Raw genomic sequence first — 23,690 nt, 5'->3', positions numbered from 1 at the left:
ATATCATCGGAAACAAAATTAGCCCCCGTCGACTGAACAACTTTTTTTAAAAAAATCCCTAAGCCGCGCGGTCACAATTTCAGCAAAAATCTGACGTTCTGCAATTCACTCAAAAATGGTGCCAAACTGTTGAAAACGATCCCCTCAAAGGTTTTTCGGTGGAAACACATGGGTTTTTATCATCGGAAACAGAATTAGCCCTCGACGTCTGAACAACATTTTGAAAAAATCCCTAAGCCGCGCGGTCACAATTTCAGCAAAAATCTGACTTTCTGCAATTCACTCAAAAATGTTGGCAAACTGTTGCAAGTGATCCCCTGAAATCTTTTTCGCTGGAAACAGATGGGTTTATATCATCGGAAACAGAATTAGCCCTCGACGTCTGAACAACTTTTGAAAAAATCCCTAAGGCGCGCGGTCACAATTTCTGCTAAAAATCTGACGTTCTCCAATTCACTCAAAAATGTTGGCAAACGGTTGCAACTGATCCCCTGAAATGTTTTTTGGTGGAAACAGATGGGTTTTTATCATCGGAAACAGAATTAGCCCTCGACGTCTGAACAACTTTTTTTGAAAAAATCCCTAAGCCGCGCGGTCACAATTTCTGCTAAAAATCTGACGTTCTCCAATTCACTCAAAAATGTTGGCAAACGGTTGCAAGTGATCCCCTGAAATGTTTTTTGGTGGAAACAGATGGGTTTTTATCATCGGAAACAGAATTAGCCCCCGTCGACTGAACAACTTTTTTTTAAAAAATCCCTAAGCCGCGCGGTCACAATTTCAGCAAAAATCTGACGTTCTGCAATATACTCAAAAATGGTGCCAAACTGTTGAAAACGATCCCCTCAAAGGTTTTTCGGTGGAAACACATGGGTTTTTATCATCGGAAACAGAATTAGCCCTCGACGTCTGAACAACTTTTTTTGAAAAAATCCCTAAGGCGCGCGGTCACAATTTCTGCTTAAAATCTGACGTTCTGCAATTCACTCAAAAATGTTGGCAAACTGTTGCAAGTGATCCCCTGAAATGTTTTTCGGCGGAAACACATGGGTTTTTATCATCGGAAACAGAATTAGCCCTCGACGTCTGAACAACTTTTGAAAAAATCCCTAAGGCGCGCGGTCACAATTTCTGCTAAAAATCTGACGTTCTCCAATTCACTCAAAAATGTTGGCAAACGGTTGCAACTGATCCCCTGAAACGTTTTTTGGTGGAAACAGATGGGTTTTTATCATCGGAAACAGAATTAGCCCTCGACGTCTGAACAACTTTTTTTGAAAAAATCCCTAAGCCGCGCGGTCACAATTTCTGCTAAAAATCTGACGTTCTGCAATTCACTCAAAAATGTTGGCAAACTGTTGCAAGTGATCCCCTGAAATGTTTTTTGGTGGAAACAGATGGCTTTTTATCATCGGAAACAGAATTAGCCCTCGACGTCTGAACAACTTTTTTTGAAAAAATCCCTAAGCCGCGCGGTCACAATTTCAGCAAAAATCTGACGTTCTGCAATTCACTCAAAAATGTTGGCAAGCTGTTGGAAACGATCCCCTGAAATGTTTTTCGGTGTAAACACATGGGTTTTTATTATCGGAAACAGAATTAGCCCTCGACGTCTGAACAACTTTTTTTAAAAAAAATCCCTAAGCCGCGCGGTCACAATTTCTGCTAAAAATCTGACGTTCTGCAATTCACTAAAAAATGGTGCCAAACTCTTGCAAACGATCCCCTGAAATGTTTTTTGGTGGAAACAGATGGGTTTTTATCATCGGAAACAGAATTAGCCCTCGAGGTCTGAACAACTTTTTTTGAAAAAATCCCTAAGGCGCGCGGTCACAATTTCTGCTAAAAATCTGACGTTCTCCAATTCACTCAAAAATGTTGGCAAACGGTTGCAAGTGATCCCCTGAAATGTTTTTTGGTGGAAACAGATGGGTTTTTATCATCGGAAACAGAATTAGCCCTCGACGTCTGAACAACTTTTTTTGAAAAAATCCCTAAGGCGCGCGGTCATAATTTCTGCTAAAAATCTGACGTTCTGCAATTCACTCAAAAATGGTGCCAAACTGTTGCAAACGATCCCCTGAAATGTTTTTCGGTGGAAACAGATGGGTTTTTATTATCGGAAACAGAATTAGCCCTCGACGTCACAACAACTTTTTTGGTAAAAATCCCTAAGGCGCGCGGTCACAATTTCTGCCAAAAATCTGACGTTCTGCAATTCACTCAAAAATGTTGGCAAGCTGTTGGAAACGATCCGCTGAAATGTTTTTCGGTGTAAACAGATGGCTTTTTTATTATCGGAAACAGAATTAGCCCTCGACGTCTGAACAACTTTTTTTGAAAAAATCCCTAAGCCTCGCGGTCACAATTTCTGCCAAAAATCTGACGTTCTCCAATTCACTCAAAAATGTTGGCAAACGGTTGCAACTGATCCCCTGAAATGTTTTTTGGTGGAAACACATGGGTTTTTATTATCGGAAACAGAATTAGCCCTCGAAGTCTGAACAACTTTTTTTTAAAAAAATCCCTTACCCTCGCGGTCACAATTTCTGCCAAAAATCTGACGTTCTGCAATTCACAAAAAAATGGTGCCAAACTGTTGCAAACGATCCCCTGAAATGTTTTTCAGTGGAAACAGATGGGTTTTTATTATCGGAAACAGAATTATCCCTCGACGTCTGAACAACTTTTTTTGAAAAAATCCCTAAGGCGCGCGGTCACAATTTCTGCTAAAAATCTGACGTTCTGCAATTCACTCAAAAATGTTGGCAAACTGTTGCAAGTGATCCCCTGAAATGTTTTTTGGTGGAAACAGATGGGTTTTTATCATCGGAAACAGAATTAGCCCTCGACGTCTGAACAACTTTTTTTAAAAAAATCCCTAAGCCGCGTGGTTACAATTTCATCAAAAATCTGACGTTCTGCAATTCACTCAAAAATGTTGGCAAGCTGTTGGAAACGATCCCCTGAAATGTTTTTCGGTGTAAACAGATGGCTTTTTATTATCGGAAACAGAATTAGCCCTCGACGTCTGAACAACTTTTTTTGAAAAAATCTCTAAGGCGCGCGGTCACAATTTCTGCTAAAAATCTGACGTTCTGCAATTCACTCAAAAATGGTGCCAAACTGTTGCAAGTGATCCCCTGAAATGTTTTTCGGTGGAAACAGATGGGTTTTTATCATCGGAAACAGAATTAGCCCTCGACGTCTGAACAACTTTTTTTGAAAAAATCCCTAAGCCGCGCGGTCACAATTTCAGCAAAAATCTGACGTTCTGCAATTCACTCAAAAATGTTGGCAAACGGTTGCAACTGATCCCCTGAAATGTTTTTTGGTGGAAACAGATGGGTTTTTATCATCGGAAACAGAATTAGCCCTCGACGTCTGAACAACTTTTTTTGAAAAAATCCCTAAGCCCCGTGGTCACAATTTCTGCTAAAAATCTGACGTTCTGCAATTCACTCTAAAATGTTGGCAAACTGCTGCAAGTGATCCCCTGAAATGTTTTTTGGTGGAAACAGATGGCTTTTTATCATCGGAAACAGAATTAGCCCTCGACGTCTGAACAACTTTTTTTGAAAAAATCCCTAAGCCGCGCGGTCACAATTTCAGCAAAAATCTGACGTTCTGCAATTCACTCAAAAATGTTGGCAAGCTGTTGGAAACGATCCCCTGAAATGTTTTTCGGTGTAAACACATGGGTTTTTATTATCGGAAACAGAATTAGCCCTCGACGTCTGAACAACTTTTTTTGAAAAAATCCCTAAGCCCCGTGGTCACAATTTCTGCTAAAAATCTGACGTTCTGCAATTCACTAAAAAATGGTGCCAAACTCTTGCAAACGATCCCCTGAAATGTTTTTTGGTGGAAACAGATGGGTTTTTATCATCGGAAACAGAATTAGCCCTCGAGGTCTGAACAACTTTTTTTGAAAAAATCCCTAAGGCGCGCGGTCACAATTTCTGCTAAAAATCTGACGTTCTCCAATTCACTCAAAAATGTTGGCAAACGGTTGCAAGTGATCCCCTGAAATGTTTTTTGGTGGAAACAGATGGGTTTTTATCATCGGAAACAGAATTAGCCCTCGACGTCTGAACAACTTTTTTTGAAAAAATCCCTAAGGCGCGCGGTCACAATTTCTGCTAAAAATCTGACGTTCTGCAATTCACTCAAAAATGGTGCCAAACTGTTGCAAACGATCCCCTGAAATGTTTTTCGGTGGAAACAGATGGGTTTTTATTATCGGAAACAGAATTAGCCCTCGACGTCACAACAACTTTTTTGGTAAAAATCCCTAAGGCGCGCGGTCACAATTTCTGCCAAAAATCTGACGTTCTGCAATTCACTCAAAAATGTTGGCAAGCTGTTGGAAACGATCCGCTGAAATGTTTTTCGGTGTAAACAGATGGCTTTTTTATTATCGGAAACAGAATCAGCCCTCGACGTCTGAACAACTTTTTTTGAAAAAATCCCTAAGCCTCGCGGTCACAATTTCTGCCAAAAATCTGACGTTCTCCAATTCACTCAAAAATGTTGGCAAACGGTTGCAACTGATCCCCTGAAATGTTTTTTGGTGGAAACACATGGGTTTTTATTATCGGAAACAGAATTAGCCCTCGAAGTCTGAACAACTTTTTTTTAAAAAAAATCCCTTACCCTCGCGGTCACAATTTCTGCCAAAAATCTGACGTTCTGCAATTCACTAAAAAATGGTGCCAAACTGTTGCAAACGATCCCCTGAAATGTTTTTCAGTGGAAACAGATGGGTTTTTATTATCGGAAACAGAATTATCCCTCGACGTCTGAACAACTTTTTTTGAAAAAATCCCTAAGGCGCGCGGTCACAATTTCTGCTAAAAATCTGACGTTCTGCAATTCACTCAAAAATGTTGGCAAACTGTTGCAAGTGATCCCCTGAAATGTTTTTTGGTGGAAACAGATGGGTTTTTATCATCGGAAACAGAATTAGCCCTCGACGTCTGAACAACTTTTTTTAAAAAAATCCCTAAGCCGCGTGGTTACAATTTCATCAAAAATCTGACGTTCTGCAATTCACTCAAAAATGTTGGCAAGCTGTTGGAAACGATCCCCTGAAATGTTTTTCGGTGTAAACAGATGGCTTTTTATTATCGGAAACAGAATTAGCCCTCGACGTCTGAACAACTTTTTTTGAAAAAATCTCTAAGGCGCGCGGTCACAATTTCTGCTAAAAATCTGACGTTCTGCAATTCACTCAAAAATGGTGCCAAACTGTTGCAAGTGATCCCCTGAAATGTTTTTCGGTGGAAACAGATGGGTTTTTATCATCGGAAACAGAATTAGCCCTCGACGTCTGAACAACTTTTTTTGAAAAAATCCCTAAGCCGCGCGGTCACAATTTCAGCAAAAATCTGACGTTCTGCAATTCACTCAAAAATGTTGGCAAACGGTTGCAACTGATCCCCTGAAATGTTTTTTGGTGGAAACAGATGGGTTTTTATCATCGGAAACAGAATTAGCCCTCGACGTCTGAACAACTTTTTTTGAAAAAATCCCTAAGCCCCGTGGTCACAATTTCTGCTAAAAATCTGACGTTCTGCAATTCACTCAAAAATGTTGGCAAACTGCTGCAAGTGATCCCCTGAAATGTTTTTTGGTGGAAACAGATGGCTTTTTATCATCGGAAACAGAATTAGCCCTCGACGTCTGAACAACTTTTTTTGAAAGAATCCCTAAGGCGCGCGGTCACAATTTCAGCAAAAATCTGACGTTCTGCAATTCACTCAAAAATGGTGCCAAACTGTTGCAAACGATCCCCTGAAATGTTTTTCGGTGGAAACAGATGGGTTTTTATTATCGGAAACAGAATTAGCCTTCGACGTCACAACAACTTTTTTGGTAAAAATCCCTAAGGCGCGCGGTCACAATTTCTGCTAAAAATCTAACCTTCTGCAATTCACTCAAAAATGTTGGCAAACTGTTGCAAGTGATCCCCTGAAATCTTTTTCGATGGAAACAGATGGATTTATATCATCGGAAACAGAATTAGCTCCCGTCAACTGAACAACTTTTTTTAAAAAAATCCCTAAGACGCGCGGTCACATTTTCAGCAAAAATCTGACGTTCTGCAATTCACTCAAAAATGGTGCCAAACTGTTGAAAACGATCCCCTCAAAGGTTTTTCGGTGGAAACACATGGGTTTTTATTATCGGAAACAGAATTAGCCCTCGACGTCTGAACAACTTTTTTTAAAAATAATCCCTAAGCCGCGCGGTCACAATTTCTGCCAAAAATCTGACGTTCTGCAATTCACTAAAAAATGGTGCAAAACTGTTGCAAACGATCCGCTGAAAGGTTTTTTGGTGGAAACAGATGGGTTTTTATCATCGGAAACAGAATTAGCCCTCGACGTCTGAACAACTTTTTTTAAAAAAATCCCTAAGCCGCGCGGTCACAATTTCAGCAAAAATCTGACGTTCTGCAATTCACTCAAAAATGGTGCCAAACTGTTGCAAACGATCCCCTGAAATGTTTTTCGGTGGAAACAGATGGGTTTTTATTATCGGAAACAGAATTAGCCTTCGACGTCACAACAACTTTTTTGGTAAAAATCCCTAAGGCGCGCGGTCACAATTTCTGCTAAAAATCTAACCTTCTGCAATTCACTCAAAAATGTTGGCAAACTGTTGCAAGTGATCCCCTGAAATCTTTTTCGATGGAAACAGATGGATTTATATCATCGGAAACAGAATTAGCTCCCGTCAACTGAACAACTTTTTTTAAAAAAATCCCTAAGACGCGCGGTCACATTTTCAGCAAAAATCTGACGTTCTGCAATTCACTCAAAAATGGTGCCAAACTGTTGAAAACGATCCCCTCAAAGGTTTTTCGGTGGAAACACATGGGTTTTTATTATCGGAAACAGAATTAGCCCTCGACGTCTGAACAACTTTTTTTAAAAATAATCCCTAAGCCGCGCGGTCACAATTTCTGCCAAAAATCTGACGTTCTGCAATTCACTAAAAAATGGTGCAAAACTGTTGCAAACGATCCGCTGAAAGGTTTTTTGGTGGAAACAGATGGGTTTTTATCATCGGAAACAGAATTAGCCCTCGACGTCTGAACAACTTTTTTTAAAAAAATCCCTAAGCCGCGCGGTCACAATTTCAGCAAAAATCTGACGTTCTGCAATTCACTCAAAAATGGTGCCAAACTGTTGCAAACGATCCCCTGAAATGTTTTTCGGTGGAAACAGATGGGTATTTATTATCGGGAACAGAATTAGCCCTCGACGTCTGAACAACGTTTTTTGAAAAAATCCCTAAGGCGCGCGGTCACAATTTCTGCTAAAAATCTGACGTTCTGCAATTCACTCAAAAATGTTGGCAAACGGTTGCAACTGATCCCCTGAAATGTTTTTTGTTGGAAACAGATGGGTATTTATTATCGGAAACAGAATTAGCCCTCGACGTCTGAATAACTTTTTTTTAAGAAATCCCTAAGCCGCGCGGTCACGATTTCAGCAAAAATCTGACGTTCTGCAATTCCCTCAAAAATGTTGGCAAGCTGTTGGAAACGATCCCCTGAAATGTTTTTCGGTGTAAACACATGGGTGTTTATTATCGGAAACAGAATTAGCCCTCGACGTCTGAACAACTTTTTTTTAAAAAAATCCCTAAGGCGCGCGGTCACAATTTCTGCTAAAAATCTGACGTTCTGCAATTCACTAAAAAATGGTGCCAAACTCTTGCAAACGATCCCCTGAAATGTTTTTCGGTGGAAACAGATGGGTTTTTATTATCGGAAACAGAATTAGCCCTCGACGTCACAACAACTTTTTTTGAAAAAATCCCTAAGGCGCGCGGTCACAATTTCTGCCAAAAATCCGACGTTCTGCAATTCACTCAAAAATGTTGGCAAGCTGTTGGAAACGATCCCCTGAAATGTTTTTCGGTGTAAACACATGGGTTTTTATTATCGGAAACAGAATTAGCCCTCGACGTCTGAACAACTTTTTTTGAAAAAATCCCTAAGCCCCGTGGTCACAATTTCTGCTAAAAATCTGACGTTCTGCAATTCACTAAAAAATGGTGCCAAACTCTTGCAAACGATCCCCTGAAATGTTTTTTGGTGGAAACAGATGGGTTTTTATCATCGGAAACAGAATTAGCCCTCGAGGTCTGAACAACTTTTTTTGAAAAAATCCCTAAGGCGCGCGGTCACAATTTCTGCTAAAAATCTGACGTTCTCCAATTCACTCAAAAATGTTGGCAAACGGTTGCAAGTGATCCCCTGAAATGTTTTTTGGTGGAAACAGATGGGTTTTTATCATCGGAAATAGAATTAGCCCTCGACGTCTGAATAACTTTTTTTGAAAGAATCCCTAAGGCGCGCGGTCACAATTTCAGCAAAAATCTGACGTTCTGCAATTCACTCAAAAATGGTGCCAAACTGTTGCAAACGATCCCCTGAAATGTTTTTCGGTGGAAACAGATGGGTTTTTATTATCGGAAACAGAATTAGCCTTCGACGTCACAACAACTTTTTTGGTAAAAATCCCTAAGGCGCGCGGTCACAATTTCTGCTAAAAATCTAACCTTCTGCAATTCACTCAAAAATGTTGGCAAACTGTTGCAAGTGATCCCCTGAAATCTTTTTCGATGGAAACAGATGGATTTATATCATCGGAAACAGAATTAGCTCCCGTCAACTGAACAACTTTTTTTAAAAAAATCCCTAAGACGCGCGGTCACATTTTCAGCAAAAATCTGACGTTCTGCAATTCACTCAAAAATGGTGCCAAACTGTTGAAAACGATCCCCTCAAAGGTTTTTCGGTGGAAACACATGGGTTTTTATTATCGGAAACAGAATTAGCCCTCGACGTCTGAACAACTTTTTTTAAAAATAATCCCTAAGCCGCGCGGTCACAATTTCTGCCAAAAATCTGACGTTCTGCAATTCACTAAAAAATGGTGCAAAACTGTTGCAAACGATCCGCTGAAAGGTTTTTTGGTGGAAACAGATGGGTTTTTATCATCGGAAACAGAATTAGCCCTCGACGTCTGAACAACTTTTTTTAAAAAAATCCCTAAGCCGCGCGGTCACAATTTCAGCAAAAATCTGACGTTCTGCAATTCACTCAAAAATGGTGCCAAACTGTTGCAAACGATCCCCTGAAATGTTTTTCGGTGGAAACAGATGGGTTTTTATTATCGGAAACAGAATTAGCCTTCGACGTCACAACAACTTTTTTGGTAAAAATCCCTAAGGCGCGCGGTCACAATTTCTGCTAAAAATCTAACCTTCTGCAATTCACTCAAAAATGTTGGCAAACTGTTGCAAGTGATCCCCTGAAATCTTTTTCGATGGAAACAGATGGATTTATATCATCGGAAACAGAATTAGCTCCCGTCAACTGAACAACTTTTTTTAAAAAAATCCCTAAGACGCGCGGTCACATTTTCAGCAAAAATCTGACGTTCTGCAATTCACTCAAAAATGGTGCCAAACTGTTGAAAACGATCCCCTCAAAGGTTTTTCGGTGGAAACACATGGGTTTTTATTATCGGAAACAGAATTAGCCCTCGACGTCTGAACAACTTTTTTTAAAAATAATCCCTAAGCCGCGCGGTCACAATTTCAGCAAAAATCTAACGTTCTGCAATTCACTCAAAAATGGTGCAAAACTGTTGCAAACGATCCGCTGAAAGGTTTTTTGGTGGAAACAGATGGGTTTTTATCATCGGAAACAGAATTAGCCCTCGACGTCTGAACAACTTTTTTTAAAAAAATCCCTAAGCCGCGCGGTCACAATTTCAGCAAAAATCTGACGTTCTGCAATTCACTCAAAAATGGTGCCAAACTGTTGCAAACGATCCCCTGAAATGTTTTTCGGTGGAAACAGATGGGTATTTATTATCGGGAACAGAATTAGCCCTCGACGTCTGAACAACGTTTTTTGAAAAAATCCCTAAGGCGCGCGGTCACAATTTCTGCTAAAAATCTGACGTTCTGCAATTCACTCAAAAATGTTGGCAAACGGTTGCAACTGATCCCCTGAAATGTTTTTTGTTGGAAACAGATGGGTATTTATTATCGGAAACAGAATTAGCCCTCGACGTCTGAATAACTTTTTTTTAAGAAATCCCTAAGCCGCGCGGTCACGATTTCAGCAAAAATCTGACGTTCTGCAATTCCCTCAAAAATGTTGGCAAGCTGTTGGAAACGATCCCCTGAAATGTTTTTCGGTGTAAACACATGGGTGTTTATTATCGGAAACAGAATTAGCCCTCGACGTCTGAACAACTTTTTTTTAAAAAAATCCCTAAGGCGCGCGGTCACAATTTCTGCTAAAAATCTGACGTTCTGCAATTCACTAAAAAATGGTGCCAAACTCTTGCAAACGATCCCCTGAAATGTTTTTCGGTGGAAACAGATGGGTTTTTATTATCGGAAACAGAATTAGCCCTCGACGTCACAACAACTTTTTTTGAAAAAATCCCTAAGGCGCGCGGTCACAATTTCTGCCAAAAATCCGACGTTCTGCAATTCACTCAAAAATGTTGGCAAACTGTTGCAAGTGATCCCCTGAAATGTTTTTTGGTGGAAACAGATGGGTTTTTATCATCGGAAACAGAATTAGCCCTCGACGTCTGAACAACTTTTTTTGAAAAAATCCCTACGGCGCGCGGTCACAATTTCAGCAAAAATCTGACGTTCTGCAATTCACTCAAAAATGGTGCCAAACTGTTGCAAGTGATCCCCTGAAATGTTTTTCGGTGGAAACAGATGGGTATTTATTATCGGAAACAGAATTAGCCCTCGACGTCTGAACAACTTTTTTTGAAAAAATCCCTAAGGCGCGCCTTCACAATTTCTGCTAAAAATCTGACGTTCGGCAATTCACTCAAAAATGTTGGCAAACGGTTGCAACTGATCCCCTGAAATGTTTTTTGGTTGAAACAGATGGGTTTTTATCATCGGAAACAGAATTAGCCCTCGACGTCTGAACAACTTTTTTTAAAAAAATCCCTAAGCCGCGCGGTCACAATTTCAGCAAAAATCTGACGTTCTGCAATTCACTCAAAAATGGTGCCAAACTGTTGCAAGTGATCCCCTGAAATGTTTTTCGGTGGAAACAGATGGGTTTTTATCATCGGAAACAGAATTAGCCCTCGACGTCTGAACAACTTTTTTTGAAAAAATCCCTAAGCCGCGCGGTCACAATTTCAGCAAAAATCTGACGTTCTGCAATTCACTCAAAAATGTTGGCAAACGGTTGCAACTGATCCCCTGAAATGTTTTTTGGTGGAAACAGATGGGTTTTTATCATCGGAAACAGAATTAGCCCTCGACGTCTGAACAACTTTTTTTGAAAAAATCCCTAAGCCCCGTGCTCACAATTTCTGCTAAAAATCTGACGTTCTGCAATTCACTCAAAAATGTTGGGAAACTGCTGCAAGTGATCCCCTGAAATGTTTTTTGGTGGAAACAGATGGCTTTTTATCATCGGAAACAGAATTAGCCCTCGACGTCTGAACAACTTTTTTTGAAAATATCCCTAAGCCGCGCGGTCACAATTTCAGCAAAAATCTGACGTTCTGCAATTCACTCAAAAATGTTGGCAAGCTGTTGGAAACGATCCCCTGAAATGTTTTTCGGTGTAAACACATGGGTTTTTATTATCGGAAACAGAATTAGCCCTCGACGTCTGAACAACTTTTTTTAAAAAAAATCCCTAAGCCGCGCGGTCACAATTTCTGCTAAAAATCTGACGTTCTGCAATTCACTAAAAAATGGTGCCAAACTCTTGCAAACGATCCCCTGAAATGTTTTTTGGTGGAAACAGATGGGTTTTTATCATCGGAAACAGAATTAGCCCTCGAGGTCTGAACAACTTTTTTTGAAAAAATCCCTAAGGCGCGCGGTCACAATTTCTGCTAAAAATCTGACGTTCTCCAATTCACTCAAAAATGTTGGCAAACGGTTGCAAGTGATCCCCTGAAATGTTTTTTGGTGGAAACAGATGGGTTTTTATCATCGGAAATAGAATTAGCCCTCGACGTCTGAATAACTTTTTTTGAAAGAATCCCTAAGGCGCGCGGTCACAATTTCAGCAAAAATCTGACGTTCTGCAATTCACTCAAAAATGGTGCCAAACTGTTGCAAACGATCCCCTGAAATGTTTTTCGGTGGAAACAGATGGGTTTTTATTATCGGAAACAGAATTAGCCTTCGACGTCACAACAACTTTTTTGGTAAAAATCCCTAAGGCGCGCGGTCACAATTTCTGCTAAAAATCTAACCTTCTGCAATTCACTCAAAAATGTTGGCAAACTGTTGCAAGTGATCCCCTGAAATCTTTTTCGATGGAAACAGATGGATTTATATCATCGGAAACAGAATTAGCTCCCGTCAACTGAACAACTTTTTTAAAAAAAATCCCTAAGACGCGCGGTCACATTTTCAGCAAAAATCTGACGTTCTGCAATTCACTAAAAAATGGTGCCAAACTCTTGCAAACGATCCCCTGAAATGTTTTTTGGTGGAAACAGATGGGTTTTTATCATCGGAAACAGAATTAGCCCTCGAGGTCTGAACAACTTTTTTTGAAAAAATCCCTAAGGCGCGCGGTCACAATTTCTGCTAAAAATCTGACGTTCTCCAATTCACTCAAAAATGTTGGCAAACGGTTGCAAGTGATCCCCTGAAATGTTTTTTGGTGGAAACAGATGGGTTTTTATCATCGGAAATAGAATTAGCCCTCGACGTCTGAATAACTTTTTTTGAAAGAATCCCTAAGGCGCGCGGTCACAATTTCAGCAAAAATCTGACGTTCTGCAATTCACTCAAAAATGGTCCCAAACTGTTGCAAACGATCCCCTGAAATGTTTTTCGGTGGAAACAGATGGGTTTTTATTATCGGAAACAGAATTAGCCTTCGACGTCACAACAACTTTTTTGGTAAAAATCCCTAAGGCGCGCGGTCACAATTTCTGCTAAAAATCTAACCTTCTGCAATTCACTCAAAAATGTTGGCAAACTGTTGCAAGTGATCCCCTGAAATCTTTTTCGATGGAAACAGATGGATTTATATCATCGGAAACAGAATTAGCTCCCGTCAACTGAACAACTTTTTTTAAAAAAATCCCTAAGACGCGCGGTCACATTTTCAGCAAAAATCTGACGTTCTGCAATTCACTCAAAAATGGTGCCAAACTGTTGAAAACGATCCCCTCAAAGGTTTTTCGGTGGAAACACATGGGTTTTTATTATCGGAAACAGAATTAGCCCTCGACGTCTGAACAACTTTTTTTAAAAATAATCCCTAAGCCGCGCGGTCACAATTTCTGCCAAAAATCTGACGTTCTGCAATTCACTAAAAAATGGTGCAAAACTGTTGCAAACGATCCCCTGAAATGTTTTTCGGGTGGAAACAGATGGGTTTTTATCATCGGAAACAGAATTAGCCCTCGACGTCTGAACAACTTTTTTTGAAAAAATCCCTAAGGCGCGCGGGCATAATTACTGCTATTAATCTGACATTCTGCAATTCACTCAAAAATGTTGGCAAACTGTTGCAAACGATCCGCTGAAAGGTTTTTTGGTGGAAACAGATGGGTTTTTATCATCGGAAACAGAATTAGCCCTCGACGTCTGAACAACTTTTTTTAAAAAAATCCCTAAGCCGCGCGGTCACAATTTCAGCAAAAATCTGACGTTCTGCAATTCACTCAAAAATGGTGCCAAACTGTTGCAAACGATCCCCTGAAATGTTTTTCGGTGGAAACAGATGGGTATTTATTATCGGGAACAGAATTAGCCCTCGACGTCTGAACAACGTTTTTTGAAAAAATCCCTAAGGCGCGCGGTCACAATTTCTGCTAAAAATCTGACGTTCTGCAATTCACTCAAAAATGTTGGCAAACGGTTGCAACTGATCCCCTGAAATGTTTTTTGTTGGAAACAGATGGGTATTTATTATCGGAAACAGAATTAGCCCTCGACGTCTGAATAACTTTTTTTTAAAAAATCCCTAAGCCGCGCGGTCACGATTTCAGCAAAAATCTGACGTTCTGCAATTCCCTCAAAAATGTTGGCAAGCTGTTGGAAACGATCCCCTGAAATGTTTTTCGGTGTAAACACATGGGTGTTTATTATCGGAAACAGAATTAGCCCTCGACGTCTGAACAACTTTTTTTAAAAAAAATCCCTAAGGCGCGCGGTCACAATTTCTGCTAAAAATCTGACGTTCTGCAATTCACTAAAAAATGGTGCCAAACTCTTGCAAACGATCCCCTGAAATGTTTTTCGGTGGAAACAGATGGGTTTTTATCATCGGAAACAGAATTAGCCCTCGACGTCTGAACAACTTTTTTTGAAAAAATTCCGAAGGCGCGCGGTCACAATTTCTGCTAAAAATCTGACGTTCTCCAATTCACTCAAAAATGTTGGCAAACGGTTGCAACTGATCCCCTGAAATGTTCTTTGGTGGAAACAGATGGGTTTTTATCATCGGAAACAGAATTAGCCCTCGACGTCTGAACAAATTTTTTTGAAAAAATCCCTAAGGCGCGCGGTCACAATTTCTGCTAAAAATCTGACGTTCTGCAATTCACTCAAAAATGTTGGCAAACTGTTGCAAACGATCCCCTGAAATGTTTTTCGGTGGAAACAGATGGGTTTTTATTATCGGAAACAGAATTAGCCCTCGACGTCACAACAACTTTTTTTGAAAAAATCCCTAAGGCGCGCGGTCACAATTTCTGCCAAAAATCCGACGTTCTGCAATTCACTCAAAAATGTTGGCAAACTGTTGCAAGTGATCCCCTGAAATGTTTTTTGGTGGAAACAGATGGGTTTTTATCATCGGAAACAGAATTAGCCCTCGACGTCTGAACAACTTTTTTTTAAAAAATCCCTACGGCGCGCGGTCACAATTTCAGCAAAAATCTGACGTTCTGCAATTCACTCAAAAATGGTGCCAAACTGTTGCAAGTGATCCCCTGAAATGTTTTTCGGTGGAAACAGATGGGTATTTATTATCGGAAACAGAATTAGCCCTCGACGTCTGAACAACTTTTTTTGAAAAAATCCCTAAGGCGCGCCTTCACAATTTCTGCTAAAAATCTGACGTTCGGCAATTCACTCAAAAATGTTGGCAAACGGTTGCAACTGATCCCCTGAAATGTTTTTTGGTTGAAACAGATGGGTTTTTATCATCGGAAACAGAATTAGCCCTCGACGTCTGAACAACTTTTTTTTAAAAAATCCCTAAGCCGCGCGGTCACAATTTCAGCAAAAATCTGACGTTCTGCAATTCACTCAAAAATGGTGCCAAACTGTTGCAAGTGATCCCCTGAAATGTTTTTCGGTGGAAACAGATGGGTTTTTATCATCGGAAACAGAATTAGCCCTCGACGTCTGAACAACTTTTTTTGAAAAAATCCCTAAGCCGCGCGGTCACAATTTCAGCAAAAATCTGACGTTCTGCAATTCACTCAAAAATGTTGGCAAACGGTTGCAACTGATCCCCTGAAATGTTTTTTGGTGGAAACAGATGGGTTTTTATCATCGGAAACAGAATTAGCCCTCGACGTCTGAACAAATTTTTTTGAAAAAATCCCTAAGGCGCGCGGTCACAATTTCTGCTAAAAATCTGACGTTCTGCAATTCACTCAAAAATGTTGGCAAACTGTTGCAAACGATCCCCTGAAATGTTTTTCGGTGGAAACAGATGGGTTTTTATTATCGGAAACAGAATTAGCCCTCGACGTCACAACAACTTTTTTTGAAAAAATCCCTAAGGCGCGCGGTCACAATTTCTGCCAAAAATCCGACGTTCTGCAATTCACTCAAAAATGTTGGCAAACTGTTGCAAGTGATCCCCTGAAATGTTTTTTGGTGGAAACAGATGGGTTTTTATCATCGGAAACAGAATTAGCCCTCGACGTCTGAACAACTTTTTTTGAAAAAATCCCTACGGCGCGCGGTCACAATTTCAGCAAAAATCTGACGTTCTGCAATTCACTCAAAAATGGTGCCAAACTGTTGCAAGTGATCCCCTGAAATGTTTTTCGGTGGAAACAGATGGGTATTTATTATCGGAAACAGAATTAGCCCTCGACGTCTGAACAACTTTTTTTGAAAAAATCCCTAAGGCGCGCCTTCACAATTTCTGCTAAAAATCTGACGTTCGGCAATTCACTCAAAAATGGTGCCAAACTGTTGCAAGTGATCCCCTGAAATGTTTTTTGGTTGAAACAGATGGGTTTTTATCATCGGAAACAGAATTAGCCCTCGACGTCTGAACAACTTTTTTTGAAAAAATCCCTAAGCCGCGCGGTCACAATTTCAGCAAAAATCTGACGTTCTGCAATTCACTCAAAAATGTTGGCAAACGGTTGCAACTGATCCCCTGAAATGTTTTTTGGTGGAAACAGATGGGTTTTTATCATCGGAAACAGAATTAGCCCTCGACGTCTGAACAACTTTTTTTGAAAAAATCCCTAAGCCCCGTGGTCACAATTTCTGCTAAAAATCTGACGTTCTGCAATTCACTCAAAAATGTTGGCAAACTGCTGCAAGTGATCCCCTGAAATGTTTTTTGGTGGAAACAGATGGCTTTTTATCATCGGAAACAGAATTAGCCCTCGACGTCTGAACAACTTTTTTTGAAAATATCCCTAAGCCGCGCGGTCACAATTTCAGCAAAAATCTGACGTTCTGCAATTCACTCAAAAATGTTGGCAAGCTGTTGGAAACGATCCCCTGAAATGTTTTTCGGTGTAAACACATGGGTTTTTATTATCGGAAACAGAATTAGCCCTCGACGTCTGAACAACTTTTTTTTAAAAAAATCCCTAAGCCGCGCGGTCACAATTTCTGCTAAAAATCTGACGTTCTGCAATTCACTAAAAAATGGTGCCAAACTCTTGCAAACGATCCCCTGAAATGTTTTTTGGTGGAAACAGATGGGTTTTTATCATCGGAAACAGAATTAGCCCTCGAGGTCTGAACAACTTTTTTTGAAAAAATCCCTAAGGCGCGCGGTCACAATTTCTGCTAAAAATCTGACGTTCTCCAATTCACTCAAAAATGTTGGCAAACGGTTGCAAGTGATCCCCTGAAATGTTTTTTGGTGGAAACAGATGGGTTTTTATCATCGGAAATAGAATTAGCCCTCGACGTCTGAATAACTTTTTTTGAAAGAATCCCTAAGGCGCGCGGTCACAATTTCAGCAAAAATCTGACGTTCTGCAATTCACTCAAAAATGGTGCCAAACTGTTGCAAACGATCCCCTGAAATGTTTTTCGGTGGAAACAGATGGGTTTTTATTATCGGAAACAGAATTAGCCTTCGACGTCACAACAACTTTTTTGGTAAAAATCCCTAAGGCGCGCGGTCACAATTTCTGCTAAAAATCTAACCTTCTGCAATTCACTCAAAAATGTTGGCAAACTGTTGCAAGTGATCCCCTGAAATCTTTTTCGATGGAAACAGATGGATTTATATCATCGGAAACAGAATTAGCTCCCGTCAACTGAACAACTTTTTTTAAAAAAATCCCTAAGACGCGCGGTCACATTTTCAGCAAAAATCTGACGTTCTGCAATTCACTCAAAAATGGTGCCAAACTGTTGAAAACGATCCCCTCAAAGGTTTTTCGGTGGAAACACATGGGTTTTTATTATCGGAAACAGAATTAGCCCTCGACGTCTGAACAACTTTTTTTAAAAATAATCCCTAAGCCGCGCGGTCACAATTTCTGCCAAAAATCTGACGTTCTGCAATTCACTAAAAAATGGTGCAAAACTGTTGCAAACGATCCCCTGAAATGTTTTTCGGGTGGAAACAGATGGGTTTTTATCATCGGAAACAGAATTAGCCCTCGACGTCTGAACAACTTTTTTTGAAAAAATCCCTAAGGCGCGCGGGCATAATGACTGCTATTAATCTGACATTCTGCAATTCACTCAAAAATGTTGGCAAACTGTTGCAAACGATCCGCTGAAAGGTTTTTTGGTGGAAATAGATGGGTTTTTATCATCGGAAACAGAATTAGCCCTCGACGTCTGAACAACTTTTTTTAAAAAAATCCCTAAGCCGCGCGGTCACAATTTCAGCAAAAATCTGACGTTCTGCAATTCACTCAAAAATGGTGCCAAACTGTTGCAAACGATCCCCTGAAATGTTTTTCGGTGGAAACAGATGGGTATTTATTATCGGAAACAGAATTAGCCCTCGACGTCTGAACAACGTTTTTTGAAAAAATCCCTAAGGCGCGCGGTCACAATTTCTGCTAAAAATCTGACGTTCTGCAATTCACTCAAAAATGTTGGCAAACGGTTGCAACTGATCCCCTGAAATGTTTTTTGTTGGAAACAGATGGGTATTTATTATCGGAAACAGAATTAGCCCTCGACGTCTGAACAACTTTTTTTGAAAATATCCCTAAGCCGCGCGGTCACAATTTCAGCAAAAATCTGACGTTCTGCAATTCACTCAAAAATGTTGGCAAGCTGTTGGAAACGATCCCCTGAAATGTTTTTCGGTGTAAACACATGGGTTTTTATTATCGGAAACAGAATTAGCCCTCGACGTCTGAACAACTTTTTTTTAAAAAAATCCCTAAGCCGCGCGGTCACAATTTCTGCTAAAAATCTGACGTTCTGCAATTCACTAAAAAATGGTGCCAAACTCTTGCAAACGATCCCCTGAAATGTTTTTCGGTGGAAACAGATGGGTTTTTATCATCGGAAACAGAATTAGCCCTCGAGGTCTGAACAACTTTTTTTGAAAAAATGCCTAAGGCGCGCGGTCACAATTTCTGCTAAAAATCTGACGTTCTCCAATTCACTCAAAAATGTTGGCAAACGGTTGCAAGTGATCCCCTGAAATGTTTTTTGGTGGAAACAGATGGGTTTTTATCATCGGAAATAGAATTAGCCCTCGACGTCTGAATAACTTTTTTTGAAAGAATCCCTAAGGCGCGCGGTCACAATTTCAGCAAAAATCTGACGTTCTGCAATTCACTCAAAAATGGTGCCAAACTGTTGCAAACGATCCCCTGAAATGTTTTTCGGTGGAAACAGATGGGTTTTTATTATCGGAAACAGAATTAGCCTTCGACGTCACAACAACTTTTTTGGTAAAAATCCCTAAGGCGCGCGGTCACAATTTCTGCTAAAAATCTAACCTTCTGCAATTCACTCAAAAATGTTGGCAAACTGTTGCAAGTGATCCCCTGAAATCTTTTTCGATGGAAACAGATGGATTTATATCATCGGAAACAGAATTAGCTCCCGTCAACTGAACAACTTTTTTTAAAAAAATCCCTAAGACGCGCGGTCACATTTTCAGCAAAAATCTGACGTTCTGCAATTCACTCAAAAATGGTGCCAAACTGTTGAAAACGATCCCCTCAAAGGTTTTTCGGTGGAAACACATGGGTTTTTATTATCGGAAACAGAATTAGCCCTCGACGTCTGAACAACTTTTTTTAAAAATAATCCCTAAGCCGCGCGGTCACAATTTCTGCCAAAAATCTGACGTTCTGCAATTCACTAAAAAATGGTGCAAAACTGTTGCAAACGATCCCCTGAAATGTTTTTCGGGTGGAAACAGATGGGTTTTTATCATCGGAAACAGAATTAGCCCTCGACGTCTGAACAACTTTTTTTGAAAAAATCCCTAAGGCGCGCGGGCATAATGACTGCTATTAATCTGACATTCTGCAATTCACTCAAAAATGTTGGCAAACTGTTGCAAACGATCCGCTGAAAGGTTTTTTGGTGGAAATAGATGGGTTTTTATCATCGGAAACAGAATTAGCCCTCGACGTCTGAACAACTTTTTTTAAAAAAATCCCTAAGCCGCGCGGTCACAATTTCAGCAAAAATCTGACGTTCTGCAATTCACTCAAAAATGGTGCCAAACTGTTGCAAACGATCCCCTGAAATGTTTTTCGGTGGAAACAGATGGGTATTTATTATCGGAAACAGAATTAGCCCTCGACGTCTGAACAACGTTTTTTGAAAAAATCCCTAAGGCGCGCGGTCACAATTTCTGCTAAAAATCTGACGTTCTGCAATTCACTCAAAAATGTTGGCAAACGGTTGCAACTGATCCCCTGAAATGTTTTTTGTTGGAAACAGATGGGTATTTATTATCGGAAACAGAATTAGCCCTCGACGTCTGAATAACTTTTTTTTAAAAAATCCCTAAGCCGCGCGGTCACGATTTCAGCAAAAATCTGACGTTCTGCAATTCCCTCAAAAATGTTGGCAAGCTGTTGGAAACGATCCCCTGAAATGTTTTTCGGTGTAAACACATGGGTGTTTATTATCGGAAACAGAATTAGCCCTCGACGTCTGAACAACTTTTTTTAAAAAAAATCCCTAAGGCGCGCGGTCACAATTTCTGCTAAAAATCTGACGTTCTGCAATTCACTAAAAAATGGTGCCAAACTCTTGCAAACGATCCCCTGAAATGTTTTTCGGTGGAAACAGATGGGTTTTTATCATCGGAAACAGAATTAGCCCTCGACGTCTGAACAACTTTTTTTGAAAAAATTCCGAAGGCGCGCGGTCACAATTTCTGCTAAAAATCTGACGTTCTCCAATTCACTCAAAAATGTTGGCAAACGGTTGCAACTGATCCCCTGAAATGTTCTTTGGTGGAAACAGATGGGTTTTTATCATCGGAAACAGAATTAGCCCTCGACGTCTGAACAAATTTTTTTGAAAAAATCCCTAAGGCGCGCGGTCACAATTTCTGCTAAAAATCTGACGTTCTGCAATTCACTCAAAAATGTTGGCAAACTGTTGCAAACGATCCCCTGAAATGTTTTTCGGTGGAAACAGATGGGTTTTTATTATCGGAAACAGAATTAGCCCTCGACGTCACAACAACTTTTTTTGAAAAAATCCCTAAGGCGCGCGGTCACAATTTCTGCCAAAAATCCGACGTTCTGCAATTCACTCAAAAATGTTGGCAAACTGTTGCAAGTGATCCCCTGAAATGTTTTTTGGTGGAAACAGATGGGTTTTTATCATCGGAAACAGAATTAGCCCTCGACGTCTGAACAACTTTTTTTGAAAAAATCCCTACGGCGCGCGGTCACAATTTCAGCAAAAATCTGACGTTCTGCAATTCACTCAAAAATGGTGCCAAACTGTTGCAAGTGATCCCCTGAAATGTTTTTCGGTGGAAACAGATGGGTATTTATTATCGGAAACAGAATTAGCCCTCGACGTCTGAACAACTTTTTTTGAAAAAATCCCTAAGGCGCGCCTTCACAATTTCTGCTAAAAATCTGACGTTCGGCAATTCACTCAAAAATGTTGGCAAACGGTTGCAACTGATCCCCTGAAATGTTTTTTGGTTGAAACAGATGGGTTTTTATCATCGGAAACAGAATTAGCCCTCGACGTCTGAACAACTTTTTTTAAAAAAATCCCTAAGCCGCGCGGTCACAATTTCAGCAAAAATCTGACGTTCTGCAATTCACTCAAAAATGTTGGCAAGCTGTTGGAAACGATCCGCTGAAATGTTTTTCGGTGTAAACAGATGGCTTTTTTATTATCGGAAACAGAATTAGCCCTCGACGTCTGAACAACTTTTTTTGAAAAAATCCCTAAGCCTCGCGGTCACAATTTCTGCCAAAAATCTGACGTTCTCCAATTCACTCAAAAATGTTGGCAAACGGTTGCAACTGATCCCCTGAAATGTTTTTTGGTGGAAACACATGGGTTTTTATTATCGGAAACAGAATTAGCCCTCGAAGTCTGAACAACTTTTTTTTTAAAAAAATCCCTTACCCTCGCGGTCACAATTTCTGCCAAAAATCTGACGTTCTGCAATTCACTAAAAAATGGTGCCAAACTGTTGCAAACGATCCCCTGAAATGTTTTTCAGTGGAAACAGATGGGTTTTTATTATCGGAAACAGAATTAGCCCTCGACGTCTGAACAACTTTTTTTGAAAAAATCCCTAAGGCGCGCGGTCACAATTTCTGCTAAAAATCTGACGTTCTGCAATTCACTCAAAAATGTTGGCAAACGGTTGCAAGTGATCCCCTGAAATGTTTTTTGGTGGAAACAGATGGGTTTTTATCATCGGAAACAGAATTAGCCCTCGACGTCTGAACAACTTTTTTTAAAAAAATCCCTAAGGCGCGCGGTCACAATTTCTGCTAAAAATCTGATGTTCTGCAATTCACTCAAAAATGTTGGCAAGCTGTTGGAAACGATCCCCTGAAATGTGTTTCGGTGTAAACAGATGGCTTTTTATTATCGGAAACAGAATTAGCCCTCGACGTCTGAACAACTTTTTTTGAAAAAATCTCTAAGGCGCGCGGTCACAATTTCTGCTAAAAATCAGACGTTCTGCAATTCACTCAAAAATGGTGCCAAACTGTTGCAAGTGATCCCCTGAAATGTTTTTCGGTGGAAACAGATGGGTTTTTATCATCGGAAACAGAATTAGCCCTCGACGTCTGAACAACTTTTGAAAAAATCCCTAAGGCGCGCGGTCACAATTTCTGCTAAAAATCTGACGTTCTCCAATTCACTCAAAAATGTTGGCAAACGGTTGCAACTGATCCCCTGAAATGTTTTTTGGTGGAAACAGATGGGTTTTTATCATCGGAAACAGAATTAGCCCTCGACGTCTGAACAACTTTTTTTGAAAAAATCCCTAAGCCGCGTGGTCACAATTTCTGCTAAAAATCTTACGTTCTGCAATTCACTCAAAAATGTTGGCAAACTGTTGCAAGTGATCCCCTGAAATGTTTTTTGGTGGAAACAGATGGGTTTTTATCATCGGAAACAGAATTAGCCCTCGACGTCTGAACAACTTTTTTTGAAAAAATCCCTAAGTTCACAATTTCAGCAAAAATCTGACGTTCTGCAATTCACTCAAAAATGTTGGCAAGCTGTTGGAAACGATCCCCTGAAATGTTTTTCGGTGTAAACACATGGGTTTTTATTATCGGAAACAGAATTAGCCCTCGAAGTCTGAACAACTTTTTTTTAAAAAAATCCCTAAGACGCGCGGTCACAATTTCAGCAAAAATCTGACGTTCTGCATTTCACTCAAAAATCGTGCCAAACTGTTGCAAGTGATCCCCTGAAATCTTTTTCGGTGGAAACAGATGGGTATTTATTATCGGAAACAGAATTAGCCCTCGACGTCACAACAACTTTTTTGGTAAAAATCCCTAAGGCGCGCGGTCACAATTTCTGCTAAAAATCTGACCTTCTGCAATTCACTCAAAAATGTTGGCAAACGGTTGCAACTGATCCCCTGAAATGTTTTTTGGTGGAAACAGATGGGTTTTTATCATCGGAAACAGAATTAGCCCTCGACGTCTGAACAACTTTTTTTGAAAAAATCCCTAAGCCGCGCGGTCACAATTTCAGCAAAAATCTGACGTTCTGCAATTCACTCAAAAATGTTGGCAAGCTGAAATGTTTTTCGGTGTAAACAGATGGCTTTTTTATTATCGGAAACAGAATTAGCCCTCGACGTCTGAACAACTTTTTCTAAAAAAAATCCCTAAGCCGCGCGGTCACAATTTCTGCTAAAAATCCGACGTTCTGCAATTCACTCAAAAATGTTGGCAAACTGTTGCAATTGATCCCCTGAAATTTTTTTTGGTGGAAACAGATGGGTTTTTATCATCGGTAACAGAATTAGCCCTCGA

Source organism: Podarcis bocagei (assembly GCF_964188305.1).
Source record: "Podarcis bocagei genome assembly, chromosome: 7".
NCBI classification, from domain to species: Eukaryota; Metazoa; Chordata; class Lepidosauria; order Squamata; family Lacertidae; genus Podarcis; species Podarcis bocagei.
The sequence above is the reverse complement of the archived record's forward strand: the minus strand, read 5'-3'. Positions refer to the sequence as shown.